Genomic DNA, 26,110 nt, shown 5'->3' with positions numbered 1-26,110 from the left:
GACGTTTGCGTCAGAATCCCTTTGGAAACACACTACACATACACATTCTCTCACCTCCTTTCAGAGTTGCGACATTAGAATCCCCATGGGTGTCCTGGGAGCCTATACTGTTTTAACAAGATCCCCAAGCCATTCTGCTGAGTTATAGTTAAAGCCTACCCATCCAAATGAGTTTCCCTGCCCATTCTCATCTTACAAATGAGCAAAGGGAGACCCAGAGAGCAGAAATGACTTGTTCCAGGTCACCCCGCTGTCAGTTAATGGCAGTCATAACAATCCAATTCTCCAGGCCCTCAGTCTAGTTCTATTGCTAATGCACTGCTTTGACTGCTATGTTGATGGGGATTAAAAATAAGATCTGTAAAACTAACTCCTGATTTCATAGAAACAGTGCCTGCGCATAAAGGAAGCACAGTTGTTGAAAACAAAAGTGAGTCTTCGGGAGCCAACCAAGTTTAAAGTCCTAAAAAAAAAAAAAAGAAAGTACCACGTTGGAACTGCATGGCGAATTAACAGATTCTTCTGAATCACAGCCTCCAACTTGACTGGGCCTCTAAGGAAAAATGTGAAGCGACAAAATCACGTCACTTTTTCTTACTCTGCTTGGTTGCACAATAATTCTCTGTAATATCTGGACTTGCCAGGTGCGAAGATGAGATTACACTAAAGGCAGTTGCCCATCTCCTCTTTTCAGTGATCAAAACAAAGTCTTTTGTTTCTTTGAAATCAGCACATCAGACCCTCCAGCCAGCTCTGCCAGGATGATTGACAGGTTGCCTCATTCAGACCGGCGACTCAAAAGACAGCCTAATGGCAGTGTATATCAAATCATCTTGAGACACCAAAGAGAATAGAGCGGGAGTGTTAGCACCTACTGCCATTTGCATTCATGTCACAGACCAAAGTGCAGAGGAGACAAAAACTGCTACATGAACCGATCAGGACATTCAAGATCAGAAGTCATTGCTGTTTGAAGTATTTGGGTAGGAAAGACTAGAAAAGTTCCTGTTTATATGTTGTTTTACTTACATCACCGCTGGATGCATGGCGATATATTGAAATATTTTTAGGATGTACCAGAGGTACTTGAATTAGGTTGCTCTCACAAAGAAATACAAGGAACACAACTTTTAATATAGGAAAAGAAACAAAATCCTAATTATCTAACCAGATAGAAGGAGAAATGAGCATTTCAACTGAGTTTAATTAATTGTTTTGTCTAAATTATTGCTAGAGAGATTCCGTTTGCAGATATAAAGACTGAACTATAGCTCTAGGTTTACAAAGCTCAGCCACCTGTTCTGGTTTAGGCCAGTTTCCTCACAAAATATTGCAGAGTTGGACTATGTAATTATTTCCACTTCGAAATAGTGCTTTTTGTTAACAACTCATTCATTTTTACGTTAATTATGAAATCTACAATTTAGTTTACTTAGAAATAGCCAAATGCAATAGAGCAGGGTATTTATACTTTATGATAGAATTTCTGAAACATAAAATAATATAATGAGTGTGCTTTATTTCAAAAGTCAAAGGCTTTATTCCTTAGAAAAATAAAGTGTGTGTGTGTGTGTGTGTGTGTGTGTGTGTGTGAATAAGCGGAAGGAAGAAAGAGGATGTCGCACTAAAAATACCTGCATTATTCTTAAGTAATCAAGTTGGATTATTGACGTAATGAATTAATAGAAAAATTAAAAAAAAAAAACAACAACTATGAAACATGCCTAAAAAGCTTCCATCTGAAAAATGACAATAATTGTTCTGGGAAATTAGTGTCACTATTACTAGATACGTTGGAGGGGAGAAGGTGATAGACAAACAAATTCAAGTCTGTAAGGATATAGGACCTCGTAATACCCTTGTCCTGAATTTCTTCCTTGAAGCAGTAAAAGTTATGAATCTGTAATGATTTGAGAAAACGTTTTTTTCTACTTTCGACCCCACTACTTTTATATTTTAGTATGTGAATTCAGGTACACAAAATACAAAACAGAAGATTTCAGTGTTTTGATTTTTTTTTGCAAAAAAAGTTTCTCAATGTATGTTTTGCCCAAGAACTGCTAAGCATAACAAAACCTGTAAAATTTTGTGGAGACGAGGAAGAAATGGGTGCTATTGAGATCATATGCATATTTTGACTTATTAAACTGGACTGTATTAACAAAGACAACAAAGATTCTTAATTGGGGAAGGGATGGGGCTCGCCAGCCCTACCTCACCACCCGTACATCACCCCCTACGTGAAGCAGAAGCTCAGTCTGGGAAGATTTTTCAAACTACACTGCTCTTCTCACCTCTTTCTTCCTCTGCTCTTTCCTTCGCCCCTTAAAAGTCATTGACTAAGGAGAGATGTTTCAGATGGAATGTAGGTATGTGAGTGGAATAGGGCAGAACATGATGATGAGTTTAACTGAATTTCTGAAAGACTTTTCCTGAGTCTTTGGGATTTGAGAGCACTGTTCAATCCAAGTGGGCAACAAGTGTTTGGATAGTGCATTTCTGGTGAATTATAAGGGGACAAGAAGTTCCTTTTGTGTCCCTGCAACAAGAGACCCCATGGTAGAGCCCAACGTGAAGAAGGCAGCCTGGGCAAGTGTGCCTGTGGCAGTGATACAATTTCATGTGGCCTTCTGCCCTCAAATTTAACTAGACACACTCAGAGCCAAAGAGGTTTGCAATGTTTATGATTTTTATGCAGTCGCTAGAGGATGCATTTGTTTAATTTGCTTTGAACACCACCGCCAACACCACCACCCTCATCATCATGAGCATCAACAGTGACTGAAAACAACCTTTGGGAGGCTGTAGAACTCATAGGCATTGAGGTTCAGAGTTTTAATAAAGAAACCACAAAACACGTGAAGGTCTGGTCAATATCTTTACCAGCTTCCAAGGGAAGAGAGTCAAAGGGTCTCTCCAGCACATCAATTTTATTAGTCCATTGTATTAAAATTCTACGTGGAAATCAGTGTTGATCAGGCAAAACTGCCATCCGTCTTTAGTAAAGCAGCTAGATGGAGGAAGATTATAAAGTTTTCCTTAAATTAGCTCTCCTTTGACCGTTTTGAGCCTGTAAATACAAACCCTATATTATTTGGTCGAGATCTGCTTAAAGAAACAGGAAAATATAAATTATCTGAGACTTGAATAAATTCCATATATATTTTATTACAGAGGTCTGGTGAAGAAATTACCGTTGCGAAAGGTAGCTATCTGGAATTTTTACAGTATCTGTTACAAGATGCAAAATGCAGACATCACCTTTGGAAAGCAACAGGGTAGTGGATATAACAGCTACAAGGCACAAGTCCAATATAACATAATTTAATACTTGGCTAGAGTATTTTAATATGGGATTAACACACTTTGTCTCATTCTTTCTTTCAATATTATGTATTGGTTATTATTGCACTTTACTTATTAAATGAAAACCATAATATATATTCTCAAATGTTCCTGATAGATGGTTCGCATCCATTCCAACATCGAGTGAACTCTCAGAATTTCTTATCCTTTCCATTATTACCAATAAGCAGTATAGGCTCAGCCCTGGATATTAGCATCTGAATGGATCAGATGCTAATATTCTCTTGAATAATCTCTTTGCAGTGACTAGAACAGAGGGTGCTTCTGTGTTCACACACTAATCATATTCAGACACCCATGTCAAGGGAACCTGTGTTGTCGAAGACAACATGGGATTGGGAAAAAAAAACAAAAACACCTTGCTTGGAATCCTAGTTCTGCCACTTACTGACTTTGGGACTTCTCATGCGTACTTTTTCACCTTGAACTTTTGTTTTTCATTTGTTTGTGTGTTTGTTTCTTCAATGTAAATGGGAATTCTACCATTAAAGCACAAAAAGTTCTTAGTGGGGCATGACTATGCACCAGACATCATACTAAACCATGGGGACATTAATGAGCAGAAGAATTAAAGCCTCTACCTGCATAGAATTAGGATTAGAGGAAGATTCAGGCAACCAAATAAGCAAAATGAGGGAAGGTTAGAAAGTAATGTGGGAGCTTAGAGCAGGGGCGAGTGACCTAGTTTTTTGAGGAAAAGAAGATTTCTACACACACACACAAAAAAAAAAAAAAAAAAAAAAAAAATATTAAAGCTGAAACTTCAAAGGATGAAAAAAGATAATCAGGAGATTAGAAATTTGAGTAGGAGATTATGTCTCAATCTGATAAGCACAACTGTGGGGAATTGGGGGGTATAAGAAGGACTGAAAATATTCACTTTAGTTCGTGTACAGAATTTTTTTAAAAGATGAAATATATATTGCGAATGAAGAGAAATAACTTCCTTTTAAGTTCTTACGAGGATGTATGTATTAAAAGAACTATCGTATAAGAATTCATTATAAATTAACTAATATAGTCATTACACAAACCATGTCATGAAACTAGGATTTGAACTAGAATTTCCAACATAATTTTGGAAAATCTATATAACTAAAGACCATTTAAACCCACTTTAATTTAGTACCATGACTATAAACCAATATAAATTTACTTAATATCCTTCACCTATCATTAACTAAAATAATAACGTAAACTCATTTCCAACTTGGACTCACATTCCTCAAAAAAAAAAAAAAAGAGAAGAAAAAAAAGATGAATGAATTAAAAAGCCAATGTAAAACTGAAGAATTCAAATCACTCATTTTACTAATATATGACTAAAATAATGTAATTGTTTTCATGAATTTCTTAGAACAAATGTCATTATAATTTTCATTGATATGAAAACGAACAATTAGAACTGTCAGGCAATGCCATGTAAGCAAACAAGCAAATAAACAAATATGCTATTTTCACTGGGACTAAATTATATAGCAGAGCTGATCTGAATTTTTAAGTGCCTTTAAAAAAAAAATCCCACATAAATGAATAAAATTACAAGCTTCTCTTGTAAACAATTGATTCTAGTTTCTAATCTATCTCCATTTTCGTGGCATAGCACAGGGAGCACATCTGTAGATTGATTTGCTTATTTTCAAGAAGTACTTGTCCTGACTGTCATTGAAACAAATTTAACAATTCCCTTTTGCATTGTAACATCCCTTCTGTTTTTCTCTTTCCCAACCCAACTATTAAAAAACACTCCTCAGGGTTCTTTTAACATTTTGGAGGTGTTTATAAAGCTATTAACAATCGTTTCAAATTTCTCCCTCTAATGTGATTCATTTTTATGCTTCCTTTGGAAAAAAAAAAATTTTACATTCAACTTTATTGCCAACAAAACATCAATACTAGCTTCGGCTTTTATAATAATTAAAACCCAAACTATGTCAAATGTAGAATTGAACAGTTTTAGAACTGGATTATTAAACCAGAATATTTTAAATGCAAACCCAAAAGAATATTATTAAATCTAAGATGGCATTTAAGGTAAAATTACTGTCAGTGGATGACGTGACTGTTTCAAAAACTTTAGTTGGCTTATTTCCACAATGAAAGTAATATAAGAAAAAGAAAGGGAAATAAATGTAGAGATCATTTTATTTGCCCTGTAAAATATTAAGGTAACAAGAATTGAAAAGATCAAAGATAGGCAAAACAATAATATTTCATAAAAACTACCTTTCAAACATGAGCAAAACATGACTTTAAGAAATTAAGCTACTTCCAAAAACATCAACACTAATAACTATCAACATGTCCCAAGGCAGAAAGAAATCGGGGCAAAACTATTTCTATAAGACTAATACTGAATAAAATCTAAACTAAATCAGTTATTCCATGTATGAAATATTGCCATCAGTTACTAGAATAAATCAGTTTGATATAGAAAACTGTGTTTAGTCCCCCAAAGTAAACCTCAACACACACACACACACACACACACACACACACACATATTTAAGAAATGCAAAATCAGATGAAGAATAATTTGTATCAACAAAAATCATTTGGGATTGTGATTATATAAATTTGTTCTTTTCAATCCTAGTGCAAGAGACCTTTTTTAAACATTTTGTTTGAAAATAATTTCAAACTTACTGAAAAACTGTAAAGAATAAGAAGAGTCTAATCACTTGGAATTTGCATGACCCAGAGAGAGTGAGTAGATAGGGACTTCAATGTAAGGAAATGTAGAAAAAGGAAGCAGTGGGGAGAGAGGGTGAGAATGCAAATCTAAAGAGAATCCTGAGAGACATTTCTGAAAGTATGATGACCATGTTCTTTCTTGAACTAGAAAACTACGTTAGTGGAAATTTTAACTTGTATTTAGTTATTTAGTTATATTTTTAAATCCTGTATGTCACTGTTGGAATTTGACTACCCCTTAAGTAAAAATGTTTATCTTGCTCTGGATACACATGGAATGGAGACAGTAGACCCTCATTGGTTCTCCTACAAAGGTTCCAACTGCAGGGGCACTGAGCCCACCTGTATTTATTTCCACGTGAGACTGAAAGTTCCCAGAGCCTTCTACTCAAACTTTCCCATGGACAACTGGCATTAGCATCTCCCTGAATTTTGCTGAAGGGAAGTTGCCTGACTCTTCCTAGAAAAAGTGAATCAGAACCTGCATTAGAGCAAGGTCTTCCAGTGATTCCCATTCTAGGTGGCAAGCACTACTCCGGGAACACTAGGTACTGCCTGGGGAAAGCTTGGTACTCCCCTTGGGCAGGTAAGAGATCACTTGAATTCCCCACCTTCTGTTTGATTCAGAATGTGAAGTTTACAGAGTTTGACTCCTAACTGTAACCTGGTTCTCAGGTCCTGAGTATGAAGCCCTACACAGCTGACCACAGGAAGATGAGGGGTTTGACTTAACCTTAAGAATAGTTATTACTTACTGCATGATTCAAGTTTGTGATCAGTTTTCTTTTATAGCCTCTTAGCTGGAGTATAATTACAACCCTTTACATCACAAATGAAGAAAATTGTAGAGGTTTCTGTTTATTTCCTCTCTGTGGACTCTTTCAGGGTTTTTACTTGTTGGTTTTGTTGTTTCATCTATCCATCATCTATCTATGTATCTATCTATCTATCTATCTATCTATCATCTACTGATTTATTGGTACCAATGAAATAGGAATGAATGTGAAGAATAATCTAGGAAGAATTGATTGGTTAAATATACCACCTGATCTCTCTCTCTCTCTCTCTCTCTCTCTCTCTAAATTTCACACATTGGTATTAAATCACTCTTATTCATCCGTTTCTTTGTAAACCTTCATTTAGGTCTACAGGCTGTTACTTTTACTCTGGTCATATGGATCTACAAAACTGACATGCACAATTAACAAAGCAGTAGTAGATAATACTCCCTTAAAGGGAATTAATTCTCAATTCTTTCTGTACTTCCTCCATCTAATACAGCACCATGGTATGCTCGTGTGTTCAGTAATTCAGGACAGAGACTGCGCCCTGTACGTGTGTGTGCGTGTGCTTTCTATAGCAAGAGTCTTCTCTGGGGAAAAGTCATACTATATGATTGCTAACTTCATTACCCCTGATATTTTTGTGAAGATTATAGTGAACTAAAACAGGTGTCAAAGAAGACAAGCAAAGCCAGTTTCAAACAACTGGGAAGAGGGGGATTATGAAAAGGCCAACTGTTAAGTCCACCGGCCTTGCCTTTGTCAAATGAGAGGATGGTGTTTGTAGTGTTGAGCAGATTCAAGCTTAGTAAGAAGCAAAAAACCAGATATAGCTCTTTCCTTTCCGTTCTGAAATGCCAGCAACTCAAGATCCCACAAAACTCAGGAGATAGAACAATAGACCTTAATTATTATATCCCAGTATCTATACCTGCTGCCTCGAAGTGAATAATTGTGGTGTGAAGAGACTGAGTGTGTGTGTGTGTGTGTGTGTGTGTGTGTTTAGCACTTTGAGTTGTTTATTTCTATTTAACATAATTTCTTTTAGGACAAAAAGAATTGACATAAATGTTCAGAATCCATAAATGTTGTGGATTTATGAAATAAATCTTAAATCCCTAAAGAGCAATTCAATATACTCATTTGTACTAAAGGACAGGTAATTTTTCATTTGACATATTTGTTGAGATGTTGCATATTTGCACTCAGGGGGTCCATTTATCATTGAAGACAGTGTGAATGGAAATCCCTGGGTTAGTGTAATATGGCAGCCCTGGGGTTTTCAATGGAGTCGGCAAATAGCACTTTTTTTCTCCTGTCTAAGTTATGAACTAATTGCTAAATTAGAAACAAACAAACTAAATAATCAATAGATGGAGAATGAAAATTATCACTCTTTTAACTTCTGAAGGCTGAGATATTGAATGTAATTTAGGGCAGAGTTGACATTCAAAATATTTAACAACTGCATGGCAAAGGCTTAGCTCATTCAGAATGGGGACATTCAAGCAAAGCGACTGCAAAGCTATACAGGACATGCCTGCTGAAGGGCAGCCCTATGTGGGTTGGCCGATGACCTTGCTCTACCCTACCCACCAGAAAAGTCAAGTAAAGACAAGCCCCTGAAGAAAGTTTACAAAACAGTTAATTCGTACCCAGTTATATGTTGTCCCTTGTGGAAAGAGATGGAGAAACAGATCAAACAATCCCTCCCTCCCAGGCTGTTGAGGGACACGGAGAAATTAACTCTACCCACTTAAGAAGGAGGACCACTGACTTTGTTCAAACAGTCACGTAACATATGGCACATCCATGAGAGGAATAAAGGTGGAGACGTGAGTTTAGAAAGGCTTACAAAAGGGTCCTCTTCTAGACAGAAATATCAGGAGAGGGGAGAAAGTGTTCTTCCTGCAAATGTTCCAATATCCCATCTTTAATGCTATAAGATAGCTACAGCATGGATAAAATGAGTTTAAAAGGCAGAGGGAAAACTAAGTCAAAAGAATGGAATATTGACTGATAGCTACACTTGGCATATTTCATGTGATTGTACATTGATTTAAAATGAACACAAATATCTAAAAAATAAATTCATTACCCTCCAAATATAACAATTTTATCAATTATTAAAGTTTCTGAAAATGTTGCAAATATATTGATATACAGATAGGTATGTGTATATATATATATATATACACACACACATACATTTATACATACACACACTTGTATATACACACAGTATATAATGGTGTATATATGTACACAATTTTATAACTAACGTGTAGAGTATATCATGTTCTTAGAATATGCAATGCTCTTATATAAATAAGTTCTTGCTTTCTTTTATACTAACTTTGAAAGGCATTTTATATTTTCCACATTTTTTGACAATAAAGTTACTCATCTTTAAAAAGTCTTAATGTCCTAAAACTATGTAATAGTAACAAAACAACACCTGCCAATGACTACTGGACACTTGATATGTGACAGGTTCTATTAGGGGTAATTTACATTTATTTATTTTTTCAATATTTAACAATTAAAGATATGTTTGTTAGATATGTTTGTTATTCCATTCAACAGAGGAGGGAACTGAGGCACAGAGTGAATTTCTGCAGGTTGTACAGTAACTCTAGGTGGCAAAGTTGTTTCCCACTGAGGCATAGACAGCAATTCTTAAAACACTATACGTGTATTCTGAAATTAAATAATTATGTAAATGGATAGAGGATGATGGGAGCCCAGTTGCTCAGTATTGGAACAAAAGATAACGGATAAGCCCGGGAGGAGTTGGAATGATGCCTATGGTAATGGATTAAAGTGGGATATATACGTATGAACTCATGTTTAGCTTAATATACGTACCGATGGTTACATATAGATGCATTTCTAGATAATAGTATATACATGGGGCAGTATACACACATACATTTCCTTTATCTGTCAGCTGAAATCATCCAGATCTTGGTTTTCATACCATTCTCGCAGAGTAGGAAGCAGAACTCCGGAGATAAGACTGATTCTAGGACTGGGGCAGGGAGAATATACAAGCTATATCTGGAGCGTACTGTAGTACCAAAAAGTAAGAAAATGCTAACTCCCTCCCCCCCCCCCCACAGTAATATCAGCGGGGAACAGGAGACAACGAAAGAATTCCCAGTGTCCAAAGCTGGCACAGTATGAACACAGATAAGTAAAGTAATATTGCACTGTGACTGGAAGTATATCATAAATATACATGAATCAAGACTGATACTACAATGGAAGGCATTTGTGGTTGAAATGGTAAGGATGACAGGTGTTGTGCTTCCCTTGGGTATAACTAGAAAGGAAACAAAACATTTAACAGAACTGCCTCTCTGTCTGCTGTCCATGTTCCCCTCCCACCATTTATTGTCACAAATCGATGTCTTTATGAGGCAGAGCTTCAGCCTGCCAGGGTGTTTTCACTTTTAATGGCTGTTTTCTTTTTGAAGTAAAAGCCAAGAACACCTACTGAGACTGAGGTGATTTAGGAAGTATAAATGAATTAACAGGGCTAGTATTAGGAATAGCTGCTCTGTGGAAAGTAATGGAGATGGGACTGGGGTTGTGAGATATATTTTTGAATGCCATTGAATACTGAGCTGAGATTTGAGGCAGTTATTTGTAGTAAGACCCATTTTCAGGGTAATGTGAATATTTGCAATTATGTTTCCAAATTGTTCAAACATAATCCCTAATGTCTTCATTTAAAAATGTAAGATTTACCATATATCCTCCCTTCTGAAGTGCTCTCAACTGGAAAATGCACCACCATTTTACCAACCGATTTTCATTCATCCACCCCAATACGTGTTCTGTGCCCTCCTGGAGCTTAGGTTCTACTGAGGTGTGGGAGTTGCTAATAATGTAAATCAGTAACTGATATATTTTAGGTGATGATAATTTCTATTAAGAAATATAAAGAAGGAAGGAATATAGGCAGTGCAGAGGCTGTGTTTTTCCATTGTAAATAGGTCAGTAAATTAGATTTTATTGAAATGGCAGCTTGTGGACAAAGACCTAAAGAAGGTGAGACAGCAGGTATGCTGATGATCTGGGAGATAAATATCCAGGCACAAAAGAGCAGAGAATCCTGTGCAGTGGGAGGGCAGTGAGCAAGGGGGTGACAGTAGCAGATGAATCAGAGAGATTATGGGGTTCAGATAGGTAGGGCTTTATGAGCCATCACAAAGACTTGACTTTTACTCTTAATGAGATGAGAAACCATGGGAGGGTTTTGTGCAGACAGGCAACATACTCTGACATTCTTTAAAAAGATCTCTGTAGCTTCTGTGTTAAGAGAATAGACTGCAGGAAAGTAAAGAAGAAAGAAGGGATATTAGCTAGAGTGCTATTAAAATAAAACAGACAAGACATATCTACAGCTTGGTCCAGGGTGAAGGCAGCAGGTGGTGTTAGAAGATGCATTATGTTATAATTTGATGATAGAGAATGTAATCACCTTTGCTTTTGGACTAAACATCTGGTATAGAAATGCTATTAACTAAAGAGACAGAGGATTGGGGTGATTAATTCAAATTTAAAAATTTTGAGGTGCCTATTATACCATCCAAGGAGAGACATTGATGCATATTTGAGCCTAGAGTTCAAGGGAGAAAGCCAGGCACTACATATAAGTTTGAGAGCTGTTGGGATATAAATTTAAGTAATGAGATTGAAAAATAAAACCAACAGAGTAAGTGTATGTGGAAAATAAATAGACCTGGGCCATTCCAGGTGGGTAAGGATAAAAGAAGAACAAGCAAAGAACACTTGGAAGGATCAGTGGAGATATAGGAGTGAAATCAGTAGAAGTGCAGTATTTTGGAGCACATGTTTACCGAGAATTTCTGAGAAGACTGAGGGATCCGTGACTTCAGATGCTACTAATTGGTTAAATAATACCCTTTGGTTTAGCAAGGTGGAAGTCATAACACCTTATTCTGAAAGTTTTGGTGGAATGGTAGGGGCAAGAGCTGGTTAAAGCGGATTAAAGACAAAGTGGGGGAACGGGAATCAGAGACAGTAAGTCTAGTTCACCCTTTTTAGAAGTTTTGCAGTGGAAGGGAGTGGAGAATTGGGGAAGTTGGTTAAGGGAGATCTGGGATCAACGGAGCTGGTTTATACATCAGGGACGTGTAACACATTGGTTGTTGAAGACAGTGATTCCGTGGACTAAGAAAATCTGATGGTGCATGAGAAATGGGGGACATTTGGTGGAATTATATACTTGGAAACGTGGAAAAGTGGGAAGGAACGCTAGGTAGTGTTCAAGCTTAATTGCCGACAGTGGCAGAAAATGCATCCAGAATCACAGGATTGAAGGCAGAATTGATACATGGAGAGCCTAGCAGGTGGGTATTGTGGTGTTAGGAGCCTGTACATGTTCTCTTTTCATTGCTCCTATTATGTCAGTGAAGCAGGAAATGGTCACGTGACAAGAAGCTCAGGTGAGGAGGTGTTAGCTGTTTGAATAGAGAAGATAAAGTATAAAATCATCACCCAGGAGCCTGGAGAATGAATGGATTGGGAAAATATAGAAACTTTCATAGCTTTGGGAAAATAAAAAGGAAAACGCTTCCATATTAAATGTACTCATCAAATATGAAATTTTACAATCGTGTGAAGAAAGGACTTAGAATCAGGTGAAGATGGCAACGCATACTCTTACATATTCAGACTTCTCTGCTTTGCATCCCTCTAATCTCATAGAGTTTATACCACTATACTCTTCGATCAGAAGCTTTACGGATGCCCATGAATCAAGCTCTGAAAAGCTTTGACTTTGAGTCTGGCACTGCATTGGAGGGCCCTGTCACTTCCTTCTAGCTTGACAGTATTGTTTTATTGATTTGTTCATATTTCTGATTTAAATATAGATTCACAAGCTTACGAGAACCTGGGGTTCCAAAGGGGTAAATTGCTATTGATTTCAATTTGTGACAGCAGAAATCTTAAATACACACATAGGAATAGTGGCATTTTAGTGAGAGTCACAGTGAAGCTCAGTGAGTATGGCGTCATTTGCCAAATGGACAATGACCGGATTAAGACAGAATTGATGCAGGTTAATACTTGTGCTGTAAGAAAATTATAACTTTCAGAACAAATAGATGAAAAAGAGAGGGTTGATGTCTTTTGCATCCTTCCTTCTAATGTTAAGATTTTAGAAGTATAGTTTAGGGTCTGTACATCACAGTACCATTGTAAAATGATTGTGAACTACCCTAAAAGGAGTATGTTCTTAAAGTCACTTTAAAATATCTTTTCAAAAAAGTTATGCAAGTTTTTTGTTTTTGTTTTTTTTAATAGAATTTGTCTTCCTAGACATTTTTGGTATAATTTTTAACAATGTGTATATTTTCTGCTTAAATAGGGACACAGTTCTATGTCTCATCTATGTTTTCTGATTGTACAATGTAGTTAACACGTGGCAGAAAAAGCCAGAGACTCTCTGAGGCCTCTTCTCAGGGCACTGATCCCTCTCACAAGGGCTCTACCCTCGTGACCCAATCACCTCCCAAAGGCCCCGCCTCCTGTACCATCGCATTATTGGGGTGAGGGATACAAATATTCAGTTCACAACAATGTATATACATGTTTATGTGCATACATACACATTCACATACATAAATCTCCACTCAAACACATATATGTATTATGTACGTGTGATATGTATATAAACATGTAATACATATAAATATAGAGTAGATATGATATAGTATATATATGTGTATATATACATAAACACACACGCACACACAGGTGGCATGTTACAAATAGAAATATAAGCATGTATTTTAAAGAGTTTGAAAAAATGTGTTTTTTTTAAATATATATATGTGTGTGTGTGTGTTTTAATTTATTTATTTTTTTACATTAAAAAACAGTTTTCTTGTGTCTCCCTTCCCATGTAATTTATCATTTTTTCTGGACATATTTTAACTGGAAGTATCTTAATGTTCCACATTTAGACAATGTGTATTTACGAGCTTGGAAGATGAGGATTAGCTCTCCTTCACTTCGTACCCCTCTGTGCCCACTGTACCTGCCTGTATGTGCCCACAATTTTCTGGATTGTACATTCAGAGATGATGGGGAAATCCTTCCTCACAGCTACAGGTATTGTCCTGAACAATCAGAGTGGATACAGCCCTGACCTACTGGATGGATTGTATCAGCGTAAGCGTTCTCTCTCACTCTACCTTCCATGTCACATCAGCATTCAGTTTTTATATTAATATGATTATGTAACTATTATTTTGTTGAGCCATATAAAAATCAATTGATTGATTTTCTTTTCCTTTTGTTTCCTGCATAATCATGCATTTTGACTGGAACTAATTTGTCTCCTTTTGTTATGGTGGTAGCATGTTTGCATGTCTAGCTTTCTATGTATCTATTGCTAATTCAGAATCTAATTTCTTTTCACTTGTGAAAATCTCCTCTTAATTTGTTCACATGAATTAATTATTCTTAAATACTCTAGTTCCTTGTTGATAAGAAACCTCTCCCAGAGTATTTGTGTCAGCTCCAAACTTTATCAGCTTGCTGCAGAACTCTGGCTGGAAATAATTTGCCCTTGGAGTTCTGTCTTCCAGTACTATTTATTTGGAAGAGAGTCCGTTCTCAATCTTTCAATGTTTCATTCATCTTTTTTTCTTTTCTCTTCTGAGGAAGCTTGCAAAATCCTTCCATTGCTCATAGTATTTTAAAATTGTACAATGTGATATGGTTCTAGTTTCAATCATTGATCTGGATTCTGTGCTAGTTGAGACACGTAGGTCTCATTCCAGCAGATGTGGCTTCAGCCATGGCTTTGGTACATTGTAATGTGAGAAGAAATATTTCATCACTGCTCATCATGGACTCATATGCATCAAAGCTACCCGGTGTTCTGAGAAATAAAAAGTCATAATGTCAGAGGAATTATTAGCGGCAGCAGAACAGTCAGAAAATCTCACTGCTTATGTAGAACAGACCACAGTGATAAGGCAAATCAGAGACAGAAAATCATTCTGTTAATGTTTGGAAGGGAGCCATCGCCCAGCTGACTCTGGAAGCATGGCTTCCCAGACATACAAGGAGGCTCCAAGCTCCTTCAGTCTTGTAATTGTCCTGCACTTGATTCGTTCTGGGGGACTGGTTTACATGATTCTCCACAGGAGGTTGTAAAATATGAAAGACAATAACCTAAGCGCATGCATCCAGAGTATGTTTTTCTTGTCTGAGAATAACTAGAAATCTTAATATGCTGAAGCTCCTAGCAGAATGAGGTCCGAGGCAAGAATGGTAGGTAGCTTTGATAGGTACTAACATGTAGAAAAGTGTACATTTTCAGTACTGTTGAAATTAGTCAAGATGAAGTGAGTGCAATGAAATCACCTGCCCAGGTGAGAACAGGTTGCTTTCAGGATGCTTTCTGTAAGCACATCCTCCAGCTAGTGGGTTAGTGAGGGTTCTAAGGGTGATCTCACTAAATCGGAGAAGAAATGGGGTTTGTGATCAGGATTTTGCATAGTTCACGGAATCTGGGATGGTAGGTGACCTAAGCATGGAGGGAACAGTGAGAAGTAATGTCCAATGTCATGGCACAGAGTGAGTCTCTGGATGCCGTGACTAAATGACACAGCACCAAGCCTGGCCCTGTGCCCCCTGGCAGTTCTGGAAGCTCGCTGCCTCTGCGAGAACTGCTGTCCTTGTTGCGTTAGGTGGAGCAGCTACTGTGGCAACCCAGACTGCCCTGGCTGGAGTGGGTCCCGCTGCATCCTCCTCCTCGCCAGCAGGCTCCCTTCCCTAAATCAGGCAGTGGTTTCATGCTGGTGGCCTGGTGATGGGTGAGGCAGGAGGAGCAGGGCTTCAGTGTATCCATATTCCCTTTATACTCTGCAAGGCAGGATTATTTGTTCCAATTGCGTGTGAATATCCAGTTATCTCAAAATTCAAAGGAATACACATATGCATACATACATCGCACCTCTGTGAACAAACAATAACAATAAACAACTCTGCCACCTGACAGTAGTAATTGCAAACCTCTAATACAGCCTGAAATGGTTGACATATTTTACAAAGTCAGGATTAGACACCCACCTGTTTACGGGCTATCACCAAAGACTATAAGAATTTTGGATCCAAATGAATACTGGAAACATTAGCCCATCCTTTTCCTTATATAAAGCAAGGAATTGTTAGTGAAGGGACCCAAGGAAGAGGAGAAGGAAGTAGTGGAGTGGGAGATTTAAAAATCCTCTGACTCTTGCAATTACCTCACATGTCATCGCATGCCAATCATACGGAGCCTGTATTTTATGACAGAGACTGAGGCCACAGGCATGTGAGTAAGATGGTTTTTTGGCCTTCGGTAGCTTTATACTGCAGTATGAGATAATGGTTTTATTAACAGTTATCTAAAATTCAAATATCTATCATCTATCTATCTGTCTCTCTGGAAAGAGAGAGAGGAGAGTGTGCGCGCCATGTGGGAAATGCTATAAGCGAGGCTTAAGAAATGTGATATAAGAATGTATAGGAAACATTCCTATGGCTTTTAGGGGATGGGAGAGTTAATGAAAGAGGTATACTTGTTATGTATGCATTTAGCATTTTCTTATTTAATTGAAACTGGCAGTAAATGAAGTGAGTCTTCAGCTCAAGATAATAAAGGGGGGAAAAGAACAGTCCTGTGAAGGAAAAGTAATAGGGATAAAACACAATTTTTTCAGTTGAGTCTTTTGTTTCTTAAAAAAATAACCAGCTTAAAATAATCAATATTCCAAAAGGCATATTTTGGGATGGCAAACTCTACTTCACCTCACAACTTACCAAAAAAAAGGCGCACCTCTCACAAATCATAAATGTTAGTAGAGCATAAAACCTCTGGGAATCAGAACAAACTTACAGTTCAACAATTGGTGTCAGGAGAGCCTTATTTAATAAAGAAACTGCATTTAATAAAAAACATCTTATAAATATCCCTGTTTAAGGTAACTCACAGCTTTGGAAATTGAACATTTTAGCCCACTTGAATAATGTTTGAGTTTAGTTTAATTTTAGAACTGGCTGAAATGCGTGATAAAATTTTATTTAGTGATCTTGCCTCTTCCATCCTTCATTCATTGTAAAGGGTTGACATGGTTACTGGAGGCACGTCCCACAAGAACTGCGAAGGGAACGTCCAGGGAACAGAGAAGGTGGCAATAAATACTGCCGCCGTTCCCTTAAACTCACAGCTAGGAGTCAGGCTTCGTGGTCTACCTCAGAATTAGAACATTCAGAATTGCAAAAATGATATTGAGAAGTATCAGTCTTTGAGAAGTTTGTTTCTTGAAACTCAGTGTTGAGAAAGAGCTTGGAGAGTGTGTTCATTCAACCCATGACTCATTCTGTGTTGCAACTGCTCCTTCTTTGTGAGTTAAAGAAAAGATGAAACAGACAGCCTTACTCCCAGTAAGTCAGTGTTGCAATTTTGAAAAATTGAATATGTGCTAGTTGTTTCACAGTTTTATAGTTTTTGGGTTTTTTTTTAATTAAAGTTTATTGGGGTGACAATGGTTAGTAACTTTACATAGGTTTCAGGTGTACAATTCTGTAATTCATCATCTATATATATCACATTGTGTGTTCACCACCCAGAATCAGTTGTCCTTCCATCACCATATATTTGAGTTTTATAATTTCTAGAACATTTATTCAGATGTGAGAAGAAACAAGTTCCATTAATTTTTTTTAAAAAATATATTGTATAGTGGAAAATCCATATACAAATACCCCATTTGCACTTCATATGAAATTATTCTTCCAGGACCTCAAGCCAAAATATGTAGGGTTATCCTTGAGTGATTTATTTTCCTCACAGTCCATATCCAAATGATTATAAAATCTTATTGACTCCACCTCAAAATATATCCAAATTTTAAACATTTCTTACAGTCTTTTCCACTTGGGCCATAGTCATAGGTACCTCCCTGATTCAACTAACAAATGATTTCATATTATTGTGGTTTTTTTTGGTTTTTTTTTGTTTTTTATTGACTTCCGGCTTCTGCTTTGCCTCCATAAGGTCTGCTCTTTACAGAGTGGCCAGAGCCATCCTTCTATAATATAAGTTGGCTCATGTCCCTGTGTTCTAATCCCTTTAATAGTATCCCAAAATGCTAATAGTCAAATTCCTTAAAATACTTTACAAGCATTGCAGATTTTGTAATTTCTACTATAGAACAAATGCTAAAATTAGAAAAATGAGCTGGACCCTGTTTCTTTTCTGAGCTCATTGCCAGCAACTCTCACCCCTCGTCCTCCCCTTTCCTCTCTACAGGTCCCCTGATATCCTCCAATGCACCAGGGATCTTGCTGCCCCAGAGAATTTGTACTTCTCATTCCTCCTGCTCCCAGGTGTTACCATTTCCCAACCTCCGCGCTTACTGATCTGTGTTATTTGGGTAAACGCTAAGTTTAGTAATAAAGAGATTTTAAGTAAACTATATTAAATGAGTACCTATTTCTGTCCCCCTCATAGACATTCTCCCAACTCTAAATGCATCCTCACTCCACGTCTTTGTTGAGGAAACCGTGTTCCTTCCATTTTAATCTCTTTATTTTCTTCGGGCGCTATTGTCATCCTCGTGGATGAACATGAAGGAGAAGAGCTAGGTCAAAGGATTTCCTTTAAGAAAAAGAAGTACGGTGGAAATCACATGCGTTACTTCCACTGATATTTCACTACAAGTAGTCACATGTAGTTACCAGGGAGATTAGAAAAAGTGGCCTTGGGTACAGCCATGGGGGGGGGGGGGGAAGGAAAAAGTGAATATAGGGATAAGTAACCAAGTATGGTAACCTTCTGCTACTTGGTCTTTGCTCAAATTTAGTTTTTGGGTGAGTCCTTCCCTGATCATCTTATTTAAAATTAACCTTCTCCCTTCTCTCTCAATTTATGTATTTGTTTTACTGCCTTCTCACACAAGAATATAAGCTTTGTGGAGCCAGTGATTTTGTGACTTCTGAATCCCCTCCAGCAGGGTCTAAAATGAACACAAATAGACCATCAGAATAGCTAAATCATTTGAAATCAACAGAGAAAATATCAAAATACTGTCTCAAAACAGAAAGTGTTCAGTAGCCCAACATTTTACACTTTTACATTAATAACACATAATTTTTAACGGAAAACATTCTACAGTTTCAAAAAACTGAAATTTAATAAAGTCACAAGTGTGTGAATTACAAACCTAACAAAGATAGCATAAATTATACTACAGGTTATTTAATAAATAACAAAGACATAAGCACACTCCTAAAAGACTCAGAGAAACCTAGTTATGAAGAGGGAAGGGAGGCACATTGGATTATGTCCATGTTCCCTGTAAAGAGGGATGTGAGTCACTGCTGAGCACAGGAATGGCATGTGACTGGTGAGTGATATATGAACCATGGTAAGTTTTAAAAATTGTGAGGACTGAGTGGATTTTCTGACAGCATCAACTCTGGATTATATGATTTTGTTGAATCTTGGACACTGGCTCCTAGGCGTTCCTCAGACATAACAGATTTGATTCAGTCTTCCCTACCTTTTGATCTTGCCTGAATATCCAGACTGACTGTTCGGCTTCTGAAAAGGTGAGCAGCTTGTGAATTCATGCCAGATAAATATGATTGACTATGAACCAGCTCAAAGGCAGGGTTTTGGATATAACTTTAACATTTAATTCAGAGTACTTACTCATGTTGGAATTCTGTCAAGCATTTATGAGCATTTTCTGTTCTAGTTAGAATTAATTTAGCTATTAGCCTTTTCTTTAGTAATATAGGTATTTTTGGTCTCAAAATTTAATATCCTTGCTTTACAGGGATGACCTTCACCTTTTAACAGTGTCACATTTTAAATGCAAAGAGTAACTATCAATAAATACCTTTAAATAAATTTTATGATCAAAATGACATGAATAATTTGAAACCCTCGAGTGGTAGAAACAAATTTAAAATAATATCCATGTATTTTTTTCATATAAGAGCAATTTTTTACAACCATAATTTTAAATGATTTTGAACCTTCCCTAACCCTTTCAATATTTTCAAACGAATTAATGGTTTTCCAGCCCTCCCATTATATTTCTCAGTTTAGCAGTGCTAATGGAATTATAAATACTGTGAGGTAGTAAAATAATGAATAAAACATTACACATCAAAGAATAGTTATTGTAGCCCATTTGACAGTGACATATGATTCTAATCTATTTGAGTTGGGCAATGTTACTGGGAAGTACTTTAGAATATTTCCAAAAGTCAGCTATTTAAGCTAAAAAGGAGCACAGTGTGGTCATGGAATCCTCTTGCCTTCCTTCTCATCATTATTTCCCATCAGACGTTTGGAAATCCTAATTCCTACATCCTAGACACCCATGTTTTTGTGCATTCATGGGCAGAAGTCTATATGGGAAGGTGACCACACGCATGTGCTGTATGTGACAGAAAGTCTACTTTCAGCCAATGATTCTGAAATTTGACAACACATGCAAATCCTCTAGAGTTTTGTTTACTGTCTGTATTAATATTGGTTCCAGGCCCAACCTCCAGAGATTGTGAGTCAGGAAGTTTAAAAGGAGCTGGAAATAAATCTATGAAAACTGCTGGCCGGATCCTTTTTTTCTTTTCTTTTAATTAAAGTTCATCGGGGTGACAATAGTTAGTAGAGTTATACAGGTTTCAGGTGTGCAATTCTGTAATCCATCATCTGTATATCACACTGTGTGTTCACCACCCAGAGTCTGGGTGCTGACAAGATTCTGATGCTCAGTCAATGTGAGGAACCACTGATCAAACACAGCCTGCCACCTCTCTGTATTTGATTCTGGGAATGAATTCAGTCATGATTGTTCACATGTGTGGATTTGAACACAAACAGCAAGGAATGAAAGTATATGGCCTCAACTCTAAGTCTTAAGGCCACTAACTATGCAAGAACTACTTTCATTGACCAATCAGATACTACATTCTTTGCTCATTTGGTTCTAAGGTATCTGCTTCCCGCCTGAACAATTCTCCAAATTACCTGGGATCCTGCAAATCAGCTCCCCCCTCCTACTGGGTAATGTGGACAGCTGCAGATTTTACTTTTTCCAGGATTGTTCGTCATCTAAATGATATAGGAAAATGCCAAGAAGGTCAACATATGCCTTATTTAGAATTTCAAACTAATGTTGAAGTATTTCCTCAATGGCAGCAATAACCGTAATTCCAGATAATTGTTTTGCATGTAAACTGGTACTAAACGAGCTTTTATATTTGTGCCAAATTTATATTCCAATGTAGCATTTAATATTGTGACAATGTCTAGGTGATATTGGAGATGGAAGTCTGTATTTTAATCATACAATAGAAAGAGACGGTTAAATCTGTTCTCCCTCACATTGTAAACTAAGCAAGTGCTTAGGTTTCTTCTTTCAATTAACTTTAAACATTTTGAAAACATAATATGGGTCCATGTTGTATGCGTCTAATCTCAAAATTCTGTTCATATTTTGCATCATTGTCTATGTATACAATTTAGGTTTTTTCAAGTACGTGTAATGTACAGTTTTTACATTTAATCCTAACAATCTTATAGACTGACTTATAAAATATTTTAAATAGCTTGGCAGAAGCAGTATCTTTAACAATTTTTTTCCACAGTATCATTCATATGCTAATGTAATTAAAAGAAGAGAGCATTAATTAAAAATATTCTTGCTGTTTAGCTAGTGAACTGAAAATCCTGAGACATCTGATTTCTAAAACTGTAAGGTAAGAAGTAAGGAGTATTGATTTCCTTTCTACACAGTTAAACCAGCCAGTTTTAATTTTTATAAAATGCCAACTACTAAACTTCTGCAAGAGGAACAGCTGTTATCTTAAACACATATAAGAGATAAAATTTACTCCTTTCTAAAAATTATTTTCTGCCAACACAGAATATTTTGTTCTTACCTTTGTAAGTTACTACACTGTGAGCTTCCACGGTGAGAAAGTTCATGAACTTAATTGTCCAACCTTTCATATTATGAAAAGTACATGTTTCATCAGCAGCTACAACAATGAAAAACAGAAAGTTTCTTGTCTGTAGTGATTGTCTTCACCACCTTTCCCCCCCAAATTTCAATTTCAGAAAATGTATCACTTAAGAAAATTGGACAAGTACAAATACTTATACATAGATAAAGGCAAATCTGATTTTGTTGAGTTTCTAAGAAATCCTTCATTTATGGTGATTTAAGGGATTTGTATGGGTAATTGTTACTTAATTTTTTATGCATTTTGATTTATACACTGGCTTTAGAAGCGTAGTCATGTCAGATGTGTCCCCACTTCAGAAAGCGCATTCTTTGTAATAAATAATCGCAGACCCATGTAAATTAGCCAGAACTAATAGATTGTTCAGTCTAGCTGTACTTTCTGAAAAGAAATATGAAAACTACTTGGAGACATTTTATGAATGACTAAATTGAACTGTGTGAAATTATTAGACAACTGAGAACTGAAACGTTCTCATTGCTTCACATTGAAATTCTCACATTACAATATTCAATGGTCGGTCCTAGTTTATTAACATCACATGGCTTATAGATAAACAACTTAAGAATAATCTTCTTAATAATAAGAGCCTGTAAGAAGACAGCTGTCCAGTTATATGTCGTCTAAGAAACCATACTGTTTACAGAAGTTTATGTAATTTCTATATGTAATTTCTATATCGTCCCAATATTCCTTCATACACAAAGTGAAAAGGCTATGAACTAATTAATTTCTGTTGAAATTTGAATTAGTATTGATTAATTAATATAATATTCACAGTGAGATTTTCTTCAGGTTCATTGCTCTACTTATAAATGATGTTGATATGGGAATCAATGAAATTTTGTCACTAAGAGTTAATGGCTGGAAAGTTTTAAAAATTAAAACTAGTTATATTTTGCTGCCCTAAATTATTAGATATTGGTGAGCCACCTGTATCTCTCTACATCTCCCTTATTAAAGAGAGTGTATTTTATTGTGGAAATTTTCAAAAGTTGAGGGAATTGCATCATAAACCTATGTACACATCATTCAGCTTAAGCAATTATCAACTCATGGCAATTTATTTCGTCCATACTTCTGTCAACTTTCCCCATCTCTCTGTGTTAATTTGACGTAAAACCAAACATATAATATTTTATTCTCAAATATTTTACCATGCATATCTTAAATATACTTGTTCTTATATTACCCAATAACTTATATCACATAAAATTAACATTAATTCCTTAATGACATCAAACACCCAGTCAGTGGTGAAATTTCACCAGATAAAATACACAGATATCAAATAAGCACAGGAAAATATTTACACCACCATTAGCCATTAGGGAAATGGAAACTAAAACCGTATTAAGATATTGCTACATATCAAATAGAATGGCTAAAATTAAAAAAAAGGAAAAATAGGGACAAACTATATGCTGACACAGGAGGAGAGGAACTAAATGATTCATACATTGCTGGTGGGAGTGTAAATGGTATAATCATTCCAAAAAAGTCTGTCAGTTTCATAACAACAACAAAAAAACAACAACAACAAAAAACTAAACTTGCAACAATCATATTACTTAACAATTGTACCTGTGTGCTTTTATCCCAGAGAAATGAAGACATTGGTGAAAAATAAGACTTTGATAAACAGATATTTATAGCAGCCTTATTTGTAAGATCCAAATCTGGAAACTTCTCAGATGTCCTTCAGCGGGCAAATGGTTAGAGACACTGCAGTTCCTCTGCGTCAAGGTACACTGCACCTCATAAAAAGTAAGGAACTATTGATACACACAACCTGGAGAATCTGTAGTTAATTATGCTGAGTAAGAAAGGTAATCCCCAAAGGTTACATTCTCTATGATGCCATTTATGCAACATCCTTGAAATAACAAAATTAGAATGGAGAACACATTATTGGTAAATAGGAGGTAAGAAGCAGTAGGTAGGGTCGATTGCAAGTGGATGTCACTATAAAAAGGCCACACAAGGCCTTTGTGTTGCTGGAACTGTTCTTTATTTGACTCTGTTAATGTCAGTATCCTTTGTGTGATATTAGATTTGCAAGGTAGATTTGCAAGGTATCACCGTTGGGAAAAACTGGATAACGGGAACAAGGAATCTCTCTGTATGATTTCTTACAACTGCATGTGAATTTACAATTATCTCATACTAAAACGTAGTTCAAAAAAGAAAGAAAACAAGGAGCAAGATGCGACTTTTTCCATTATAGGTTATCCAGACAAATCTTCCTCAAGGATAAAAGGTTTCTCATGATGTCAACTCTAACATAGTGAAATGCTGAACTGAAATGTGGGATCAGTGAAAGCCATTAATTGTTAAAGAAACACACTTGCCTCTTCTGAGATAGTCTCTCTTGTTTTTCACTGCACTTTTACATGGGCCATCACTTTTCTTGGCACTTAATGTCTCTGTTGGTTGGTTGGTTGGTTGGTTGGTTGGTTGGTTGGTTGGTTGGTTTGTCGGTTTCAGGCTTTACCTTAGAAGAAAGCTTGGGTTCTGAGGATGCAAAATTCACAGGACTCAGATGGCACCCATGCCATTCCAACTTTCCAAGCTTCCCTTTACTCCCAGCAAAATGCAGAGTGACATCCTCTCCCACTTTGACCTGCTGTTCCCAGAATGCCTAGCTGGAATTTCAAGCTGAGGTAGGAGCTCCTTAATTTGGGGTACTTGCTTTGACTATTTGTTTTCTTGGTTCTCTAGTTCATGAATCCATTTGTTGGCTCTCCACTTCCTCTACCATAGTTGCCGTAATGGCATGGGCTGGCTGCTATTAGTGGTTTCACACTACCCATCTCTCCCCGCCAGACACGCACACCTCACAGTTTAGAGTTTGTGAATATGCCTGGTATGTCATTTTGCCATATTGTATTGGCTGTGGGTTAAGTACTATATATTGTTATTCTTTTTGATCTATATACATTTGTGGAAGGCCTTCTTTGGAACAGTTCAAAATGATGCTGCTGCTACCACTGCCATCTTATCTGATTTATGACTTGTGGCATTTCTCTCTGACACTTACATGCTTGTTTCAAATCTTAGGCGATCAAAGAATGAGATCAAATATCTGTTTCATCTTTCTTTAACACTTAGCTGGAGTTCAGTTTTAAGATGAAAGCAGAACCTTATACATATGAGATCACCCACCAGAAAAAGAATATACAGACAGTCAAACAGCATAAAGTTCGTTTTATTCCTTATTTCTACACCATTTTTGCTCTAAACTATCTCCAACGTCTAAAAATCCTGGGCCACATCATGGGAAAATGACTTTGAAGTTTATCAAATAATATTTTGGAAAATAATAGATTCTTTAATAGCCCCCTCTAATTTAACTAGTTTGCAATACTGGAATACAGTGTTAATAGAATAAACCTGGGCTTCACACATGCTAATTTATTATCTTGAGCATCTTCCTTTTATTAGGAGATTTAAATGGTGGAGGGGGAACCTGAATCATCAGGTATATGTTACAGTCAGTGTGAAGAAATGCTTACATTTTCAGATTTGTCTCCATGAAATGCAGAAAATTACTTAAAGTTAGCTGAGAGGAATAAATGAATCCTTGACTAAAGGGTCATTTCTAAAGAAAGTGAAATCCCAGAACAAATTACAGTGCAGAGAGCATGGCGGATGTTTCTCATTTTTCATTTCATTTGCTCTTTCTTCGACTTTTTTTTTTCCCCAAAGTAAAATGATTTAGGAAAAAAACAAAAAAAACCAACAACAAAAAAAAAAACCTCAAAGAAAATCTTTAAAATTACGACCAAAAGCAAAGTCATCAAGAACAGTGGAAGAGTTGTATGAAAAATATTTTCCAAGCTGGTCCTAATTATATCTTGGCTGCTACATTCCCTCTGTTTCTTTTTCTCTGTGCCTCAGACTTCATTCTCTCAATACCTCAGAACTATGTCTGAGAATGGTTCTGCCTATGTATAGGCTTTTCTTTTCCCCTTCCAAGTTCAACAACATACTGTTGTCAAATTTAAGTTCAGGAACTTTGTAAAAGTTAGATCAATTTGCATCTTGTTTTTCTTCTACATTGTTATAGCTCATTAGTTTATTACATGGTCCGTGTACATAAGATTGAATAAGCAAATTCTACAAATAATGTTGTAGGTAAGATATAATATTAAAACAATGCCTTCTGGTAAAAATATGTATCTTCTCAATCA

At 36.4% G+C, this 26,110-nt stretch overlaps 1 long non-coding RNA gene across 3 annotated transcripts in view; it reads left to right on the top strand.

Moving 5' to 3' along the window:
• Positions 1-26,110, top strand: part of LOC141573128 (uncharacterized) — a 78,495-nt gene that overhangs the window by 28,582 nt on the left and 23,803 nt on the right. For all 3 annotated transcript variants that reach the window (XR_012498711.1, XR_012498710.1, XR_012498712.1), the window contains one exon: positions 13,844-14,051. This is a non-coding gene — a long non-coding RNA (uncharacterized LOC141573128). The remainder of the gene's footprint in view (positions 1-13,843; positions 14,052-26,110) is intronic.

The sequence above is a fragment of the Rhinolophus sinicus genome, linkage group LG09 (assembly GCF_036562045.2).
Source record: "Rhinolophus sinicus isolate RSC01 linkage group LG09, ASM3656204v1, whole genome shotgun sequence".
NCBI classification, from domain to species: Eukaryota; Metazoa; Chordata; class Mammalia; order Chiroptera; family Rhinolophidae; genus Rhinolophus; species Rhinolophus sinicus.
Note: the sequence above shows the minus strand (reverse complement) of the source record. Positions and strands in the feature narration are given on the sequence as shown.